Source organism: Chanodichthys erythropterus, chromosome 14, assembly GCF_024489055.1.
Source record: "Chanodichthys erythropterus isolate Z2021 chromosome 14, ASM2448905v1, whole genome shotgun sequence".
Classification (NCBI taxonomy): domain Eukaryota; kingdom Metazoa; phylum Chordata; class Actinopteri; order Cypriniformes; family Xenocyprididae; genus Chanodichthys; species Chanodichthys erythropterus.
In genome coordinates, this window is record NC_090234.1 from 24366455 (window position 1) to 24375910 (window position 9456).

Below are 9456 nucleotides of genomic sequence, written 5' to 3' on the forward strand. Positions count from 1 at the left end.
GGGATAGTTTGATGTTTATCTGCTTACCTCCAGGGCATCCAAGATGTAGTTGACTTTGTTTCTTCAGTAGAACACAAATGAGGATTTTTAACTCCAACCGTTGCAGTCTGTCAATCATATAATGCATTGCAATGGGAACAAAATCTATGAGAGTAAAAAAAAACATGCATAGACAAATCCAAATTAAACTCTGTGGCTCATGACAACACATTGATGTCCTAAGACACGAAACGGTTTGTGCGAGAAACCGAACAGTATTTATTTCATTTTTTACCTCTAATACACCACTGTGTCCAACTGCCATGAGCATCCGGTGTGTGAGGTGTGTACGCGCTCTGGCGTAGTTTAAACATGGTGCCTGTAGTACAACGGTTGTTATACAAATGGAAGTAAACCACTAAAAACATGGTTTTATTACATCAAAACTTCATTTTATTTTGTTACTTTTCATAAGGGCAGTTTTACAAATAAAAAGAACACATACAAAGATCTTGTTCACATACCTCAGTTGGATGTGGAAAAACCATAGGCACAGCTGATGGTTTAAGTCATACGTGATCCTCTCCTGGGTATGTAAAATCATCAGCTGGAAATTGATCGCAGCAGTCCCTCAACAACTTTAGTACATTAATGGGTGTTTTGATATCCAGCCGAAGAGCAATCAACCATAACTTCAGGTGGGCAGGCTCAGAAGTTGGGAATACATGGAAAGTCACCACTCCTGAATGAGTTTGCGCAAGAGAATGTAATCTTTAATTTTAAGTCTGTTTTAAAATCAGGATAAATGCAGGTAAGTACCATTTTGATTAGCTGTCGTACCTACAATGTTTGTGCACTGTGTAAACAATGAGTGACGTATACGCGAGTGATCACTTCCGCTTGTGTAAACTACGCCAGAGCGTGTACACTCCTCACACACCGGATGCCGTTCGCGCGCTCAAGGCAGTTGGACATAGTGGTGTATTAGAGGCAAAAAATGATATAAATACTGTTCGGTTTCTCGTGTCTTAGGACATTAATGTGTCGTCACGAGCCGCAGAGTTTAATTTGGATTTGTCTGTGCATGTTTTTTTTAACTCTCATACACTGTAAAACCGAACAGTGAAATTAATTAAATTAAACAAATTTGTTTCACTCAAATAATAAAGAAAGTTCATTGTACTTAATAGAAAAAAGTTGCATGAACTCAAAATTTCATTGTAGTAAGCTGAACTTAATATGATTGAGTTGAGCTGCAGCAGATTTCTAATTCCCAGCATGCTTTGCGTCAGACCATATAAATAACTGTTGAAATTAAGTGTTATTTTGTGTGTTTTTGCACAAGATTAACATATGGAGATATACGTTAATGTTTAATGTTGTGTTGGGATTCAGGGGGGTTCTGTTATGTTAGTTTTGTAGGGTTACCACTGTGGTGAAGAGTAGAACCTCTGGTTAGGTTGAGGATGAGCTGCAAAACATTTAAGACCACATATGTTGTTTGATTACATATATGCAAGTATGTAATGACAGTCTCTCTGATTATAGTTATAATAGCATGTGTTATTTGCTATGTAACATTTAACCAAGATCTGAATGTGATGTTTATGTATATTAACTGTATGTAATTAACATTATGATGAGTTGGGCAAGGGATGCTGGTGACGGGATTGTTAGTGAAAGACACCTGTGCACCACACTGGCCTTGATCCACTTCCATGACTATCAGCCCCGCCCCACTTGAAAAAATGTTAAGTTCTACCAACTTTAAAAAAAATAGTTTGTTTACTTAAATGTTTTGAGGTAATAAGTTTACTCAAATGTTTTGAGTATTCTGAACTTACTCGGTTTTACAGTGTAGATTTTGTTCCCATTGCCATGCATTATACAACTGATAGACTGCAATGGTTGGAGTTAAAAATCATCATTTATGTTCTACTGAAGAAACAAAGTCACCTACATCTTGGATACCCTGGAGGTAAGCAGATAAACACCACATTTTCATTTTTGGGTGAACTATCCCTTTAATTTCTTATAAAAAAATCTGACTTTAAAACTTTTAAACAGTAGTGTATAACTTATATGATTACAACATTTTGAGTGCTTTGTGTGTGCAACCATGCTGTTCACTGTACTTTTGCAAAAACAGTGACTTCTCTTAGTGGTGGATAAAAGTTCAGAATCATTTCTTTACATGAAGTTCAGAAAATATTATTTTTTTTTTTAAAGTGAAAATCATATTGACTTGTAGCTTCTACAGACACATTTATCCTCACTTAATCTCAGAGCTCATGTTTACACAGTTTACACATTATCGCTAAAAATACATTTCTCCATGGTAAAAAAAAAGGGATTTTTACTTATTGGAACCATTCTTGAGGAACTGAAGTTTCAAGGTATGTAATATGAAAGCAAGACTTTCCTCTCTGTATACATGACTCCATCTAAACACCTTTGTGTCCATCAGCACGTGTGACACAGGGGGGGATACGGTTTTGCCTTGTAAATGAGAGTGTGTGTAATTCTTGCAGTATCTGTGGGTGTGGGCGGTTTGTAACTTAACCTCTTGCTCCTCCTAATCACTAGCTGTCCATCACACCAGCCTAGAAGTGCTTTCCTTCCTCGTGCTCATCAGAGTTCTCAAGCACACTTTCATCACGGATCAGGTGACCTCAGAGGTTTATGGAGAGCGGAGCCAGCAGGATGGATGCGGCTTATCCAGGTACGGACATGAATGTCCTACTGATGTCGACGCACGTCTCACCTCTCCCCCCATGGCGATTGTCCTTTCTGCTACAGACACAAGCTTCCGTTTCTATTGGTTTGAACCATTTGTTCAGGGTTTGCAGCACTTGTCGCCCCTGGGAAGTATAATGTTATGCCAACGTTTGAACGAATTTGGGAGAGGGAACATCAGATACACTTTCTTTTGTAGTGTCACATCTTCTTCATCACCTGCTGTCTGTTAATGATAGCCACTAAGTCACAAACACGCATACGTGCTTAGTGGAATAATTCACCCCCAAAATGAAAATTCTGTCATTATTTACCTCCCCTCATGTCGTTCCAAACCTGTATGATTTTCTTTCTTCTGTGGAACACAAAAGAAGATATTTTAAAGAACTGTTTTTGTCCACACAATGAAAAATGTCATTGGGGTCCAAAACTAACTTGGACCCCATTGACTGAGTAAAAAGATGACAGAATTTCATTTTGGGGTGGTATATCCCTTTAAAGGTGCCATCGAATGTTTTTTTACAAGATGTAATATAAGTCTAAGGTGTCCCCTGAATGTGTCTGTGAAGTGTCAGCTCAAAATATCCCATAGATTTTTTTTTTTATAAAATTTTTTAACTGCCTATTTTGGGGCATCATTAGAAATGCGTCGATTCATGTTGCGGCCCCTTTAATTGCTCACGCTCCCCGCCCACGGAGCTCGCACTTGCCTTAAACAGTGCATAAACAAAGTTTACACTGCTAATACAACCCTCAAAATGGATCTTTACAAAGTGTTCGTCATGCAAACTGCATGCATGCGTCGGATTATGTGAGTATTGTATTTATTTGGATGTTTACATTTGATTCTGAATGAGTTTGATGGTGCTCCGTGGCTAATGGCTAATGCTACACTGTTGAAGAGGTTTATAAAGAATGAAGTTGTGTTTATGAATTATACAGACTGCAAGTGTTTAATAATGAAAATAGCGACGGCTCTTGTCTCCATGAATACAAAAAGAAACAATGGTAACTTTAGCCACATTTAACAGTACATTAGCAACATGCTAACGAAACATTTAGAAAGACATTTTACAAATACAGTACAGTACAGTTCAGTGCGGTAGGCAATTTTTGCCATTTCCACTGAAAGAAGTAATGAATGCTACCCTAATTCTGAACTGTACCGTACTACTTTTTTGGGACCCTTCCATTGGTGTACCTAGCACAGTAGTCCGGTACTAAAGGGTGGAGCTAGACTCACTGCAGAACGTTGATTGGTTGACAGCCATTTTAGCAACATGCTAACGAAACGTTTAGAAAGACAGTTTACAAATATCACTAAAAATGTCATGATATCATCAGTTATTATCGCTCCATCTGCCATTTTTCGCTATTGTTCTTGCTTGCTTACCTAGTCTGATGATTCAGCTGTGCACATCCAGACGTCCTGCCCTTGTGTAATGCTTTGAACATGAGCTGGCATATGCAAATATTGGGGCGTACACCCTGACTGTTACGTAACAGTCGGTGTTATGTTGAGATTCGCTGTTCTTCGGAGGTCTTTTAAACAAATGAGATTTATATAAGAAGGAGGAAACAACAGAGTTTGAGACTCACTGTATGTCATTTCCATGTACTGAACTCTTGTTATTCAACTATGCCAATATAAATTCAATTTTTAATTCTAGGGCACCTTTAAAATTTAAAGTTCGTCAACCACTTTGTGTCAAGCTTGCTTTGTGTCCAATTATAATATCTGCTGTGAGATTATAAAAGGGACACCATTTCATGGCTTTAGAAAATTGTAATTAAATGCATTTTGTAGACACAAGACTGGCACTCTCACAAAATGTATTGCGGTCTCACGTCAACTCGTTTGAGGGGATGAAATCAATGTAAAAAAATCTTTGTTTTTCTCATTAGAAGTTGATTGTGGAGTTAATTGATTTGGAAGCTGTGAAAAGATGCTGGTTTAACAGCCTTCCTCGTTGATCCTGATAACAGTGTGGCCCGATACCTAACGAGGTGCTGCATTAATTGTCACCCTCTGTTGACGTATTCATTTGGAGTTTAACTGGGAGATTAATGTATTGATTGAATGAACGGAGCAGCCTGGGAATGGAGCTGAGCTGGTGTTCTCAGTCTCTGCTCTGATGGACTTCAGCGATGAGAGCGTCCCCAGTGCTGACACTGAGGCTGCTGGGACTGTCAACTTGCACGAGGGAGGTCTGTTCCGAATCTGACTGCTAATAAAGCTCTCTCATTCAAGAAGTCATCGGCTGTCGTTGGAATTCTTGGCTGCTTTTCTTATGTGGAAGGCTGTGCTCCTCTTTTCTGCCAGGGTTGGGGGGGCGTTGGACGAGGTGGGGGAGAGTTGTAAACCGTGAGCAATAGGGGGTCGATCTCCCCAATAGATGTCACAGATTTTAACGAGCAGTTTCAGCCCATCTCAAAAGACATGGAGCACAGCGGGGTGAACAAAGATGGTCTTTGTCTGGGTGTATGGATGGGTGGGTGGGTGAGATATGTGTGTGTGTGTGCACTTAAGGGAAAGTGGAGGGGTGTGTGTTCCACGACAGTTGCCTTCCAGGGGCTCTTAACAGTGGGGTATCTTGGATTTTTAGAACGAGAAGGGTCACGACAACACACATAGGGTCCAAGATTTGTGCAGAAATGATTACTTACTTTGCACCTTGTATGTTTCCTAGGCCATATCTGGATGCCTGCATCTGAAGGTCTTCATGCATGTTCTCAGCCAATCAACTCATGGGTGGGTATTACAGAACAATTCTCATAAGGTCATCATGACACTGCAGAGACAAGCAAACAAACAAGTGAATGAGCTTATAAACAAATTAAACAAAATGTTGGGCATGTTGATCTTTAATTGCTTATCACCGCCTATGCTGTTTATATTCAGGTTGAAAGAGACCGATTCAAGAACACGAACACAACCTTTAAGGTGCACTTGAAGCTTGTTGAGAACTTTTAAAACAAAATTATCAAAAGTATGTTTTTTTTTTACAAATGTCATGATGTAAAGTAAAAACAAAAACATTGTTAGTGTACACAAATATATTTTGTATTTTACATCAAATATTGAATATATGTTCACTACCGGTCAAAAGTTTTTATTTTTTAATGTTTTGCTCACCAAGGCTGCATATTTAAAAAAATAATAATAATAATATTAATTAAAATTAATGTTAATATTATTACAATTTAAAATTACTGTTTCTATTACATATATATTAAAATGTAATTTATTCCTGTGAATTTTCAGCATCATTACAGTTTTCAGTAACACACGATTCTTCAGATACGCTGATCTGATGCTCAAGAAACATTTCTCTCTTATTGTTGAAAACATTTGGGTTGTCTGTGCTTTTCTCAGGTTTCTTTGATGAATAGAAATTTCAAAAGAACAGCATTTATTTGAAGTAACAATTAATGTAAAAGTCTTGTGGAGTTCATGCTGCTTCAGTGATGCTCTCATTAAAGCTAAAGGGCAACACACTATATTCTGTAATTCACATTTCAATTCAACTTTTTACTCAAATCAATATCATTTGTAATGAAAAATAGGAAACCTGCAAAATGAAGAATTTTCACTAGTGGTCTCAAACACACTATTTGTGCCTTTTAAAACATCACTTAAAGGCACAGTATGTAAGTTTCACCACTAGAGGTCACTTATTTAAAACAATAACAAGATTCCACGAAATCATGGGAGTTGTCATCTTTACCTCCACAGCCAATCCAATGGGATTCATGTTCATTGATGAGCTCATGTGTTAAAGTTTTATTAACATTTTATTAACATTAATGTGGTATTAAGCAGGGCGGGAGGAGCTCCGAAAGGATATAAGAAGGAATGACGGCAGTGAAGGGCAAGATAGGACTAGGCTTGGGACATATTACGTTGCTGTTTTCATTAAGCTTATATGCCGTAGTCGGTCATTGCCTCTTCATTATGTTGTTTGTGCCTATTACAATTAAAGTTACGTTTAACATTTGTCAGTTCCCGCCTCTTTCTTCCCTGAACTTTGTTACAGTTATGTTTGATCACTTATGTCTCATTTCCACCAAGCGGTACAGTACAGTTCAGTGCGGTAGGCAATTTTTGCCATTTCCACTGTCAGAAGTTATGAATGTTACCCTAATTCCGAACTGTACCACACCACTTTTTCGGGACCCTTCCATTGGGGTACCTAGCACAGTAGTCCGGTACTAAAGGGCGGAGCTAGACTCACTGCAGAACGTTGATTGGTTGACAGCCATTTTAGCAACATGCTAACGAAACATTTAGAAAGACAGTTTTTTAATAAAGTTGAAACACAATACCGTTTCTTCTTGTGACAAACAGCCACATACTGAGAAGCAAGAACAAAATCTGTTGTTGTTTACTGTGTTGCTTTTTTTCTTCACGTGAGAATGACATCAATCGCTACTTTCCCGGATAGACCATGCCTATCACGTAAGGATACTGTTAGCACTTGAAATGCAGATCAGAGTTTACCGACCAGAATCGTACTGAACTGTCCTGTACCGCTCGGTGGAAATGAGGCGTTAAATTCACATTATTTTACCTCGTTCTAATGAAATCGGTTTGAGTGCTGAATTACTACATACAGGTCATTTTATTCAACAAATAAAACAGCGCTGTTTTACTTTGTTCGCTCAGTGGCTGCTATGAGACACTTGTTGCAAACTGCAGTAAGCTAGATTGATATTAGAATATCATTAATAAAAGCTGGATGACTTGTGTTGCTAAATGGTATGCGGTTAATTGTAAAATATATTGTATGTTAGAGAAAATGCCGTATACAGACTCTACAAAATAAAGCCCTTTCTGATTTTTATATGTTAGCCACTTGACAAAAGTTTTTAAGTACAGTTTTTAACTCTTCAGCTCTCTAAGCTAGAATAATACGGACATCTGTTCATTCTGTTGAAGAATTGGGTGGTTAATACTGAGGCTGAACAGAAGTATATGTATTTCATTCATTCAAGAGCCCTATCAGACCAAAGATATGAACCTCATGATCAATAAATGGATACTGAACATACGGCCCAAGGTTTAGCCCGATCAATGGTCGTGCATTTGCCTGCATGGAGGACAGTCGGAGAGAAAGGGAGGCTGACAAGTGTGTGCATGTGTATGTGGCTTTGAGACTTACAAGCAAAAAGAAATGCTTTGCTGATTTAAGTGCTCTGATTGGGCCTTGGGCAGACAGTCTTTTGTTTTGGAAGGATGTGGAGGTTGGATTCAGTGTCCTCCTTTATCTAATGGCCCAGGTTGTGATAAAATGGCCTTTGCATAGAACAAAAGATCCACAAATAAAAATTAACAATGAAGGAAGACAAGCAAGGTCAGTGAGCAGAGCGGTGGAGGACTGAGTATTTTCTACTCTCCTGCCTATTTATCAAATATATTATCAACATCATTCATTTACAGTGCCATAAGTGAGAAAAAAGATGGAATGTACACTGCTTTGTAGGAAACCATAAAGAGTTTTCAGGGTTACCAGCCCTGCAAATTTGTGAAGAGGAATGATAACAGTTTGCAAACTTTTCACTCAGTCTATCCAAAGGCTTACAGAAAGGGCTCTAATATACTGTAGTATTTTTCGTTTAACAGAAAAAGTTTCAAGCAAATGTCTTTCATGTTAGGGCACATATCTTTGCAAAGCTGTAGATATTTGTATCATTGACTAACGGTGAACGATACTTATACTTCCTTCAATCCTGGTTTAATATGTATGCACATACGTCTTTTGTAAGTTGCCATCCAAGGCTATGCTCAGACTTACAGAAAAAAAATGATTTTTTGCATATTCAGATGAAAGACTAAACAGCAAAAAAAAAAAAAAAAAAACTTGCTGAACATAAAGGAAGATATTTGGAAGAATGTTTATAATTGAACAAATCTCTCCCACATTGACTGCCATAGTAGCAAGAAGAAAAAGTACTATGGTAGTCAGTGGGGGGGGGGGGGGGGGTACAGCAGAACAAAGAAGTTTATACAGGTTTCGAACATCTTGACGAGGAGTAAATGTTGACAGAATTTTCTTTTTTGGGTGAACTATCCCTTTAAGTAATGATACATAGCATTTTCATTAGAAAATGGTTCTTTAACCATTAACTGTACACAATTTTCACTTAGAAATTTCTAGTAAATTTCAAAAATAATTTCAAAAAAAATGATTTTGAAGTAGAAAGACAATTTTTTTTCTTGAAAAAATATACTCCAATAATCTATTTTATTTACAACTTTGAAAAATATTTTTTTTCAGTGCTGGTAGAACAGCTTTAGAGATGTTGCAACTCAAAATTGGTCACTTGTTAGTTGTTAAATCAGGTATGGATAGGTAACTAACTCTAGCTAATATTTGGTTGAATTTACATATTAAACTAAAAGATAAAGTAAACAGGAGAAATGCTTGAAAATCTCACTCCAATGTTTGTTTACCAACAAACAAGTCATCACTGATGTATTGTATTTTGGTGTTTGTACATTCTAATCCTGATTCCGAACCACAATAGAAAAAGAAACTATACTGTGTCCACATGGTCAGATTCAGCGACAGTAAGTGTTTGACTGGAGAGTGGAGCTACATTTATATTTGTGTATGTGTGTGTGTGTGTGAATGAGAGAGAGAGCAGAGCAATAACAAACATTAGTTGTGATGTGATCCTGTGTCAAGAAGTTTCTCGCTGAATTCTCAGTGATGTGTTGCATTGCACATACTGTACATA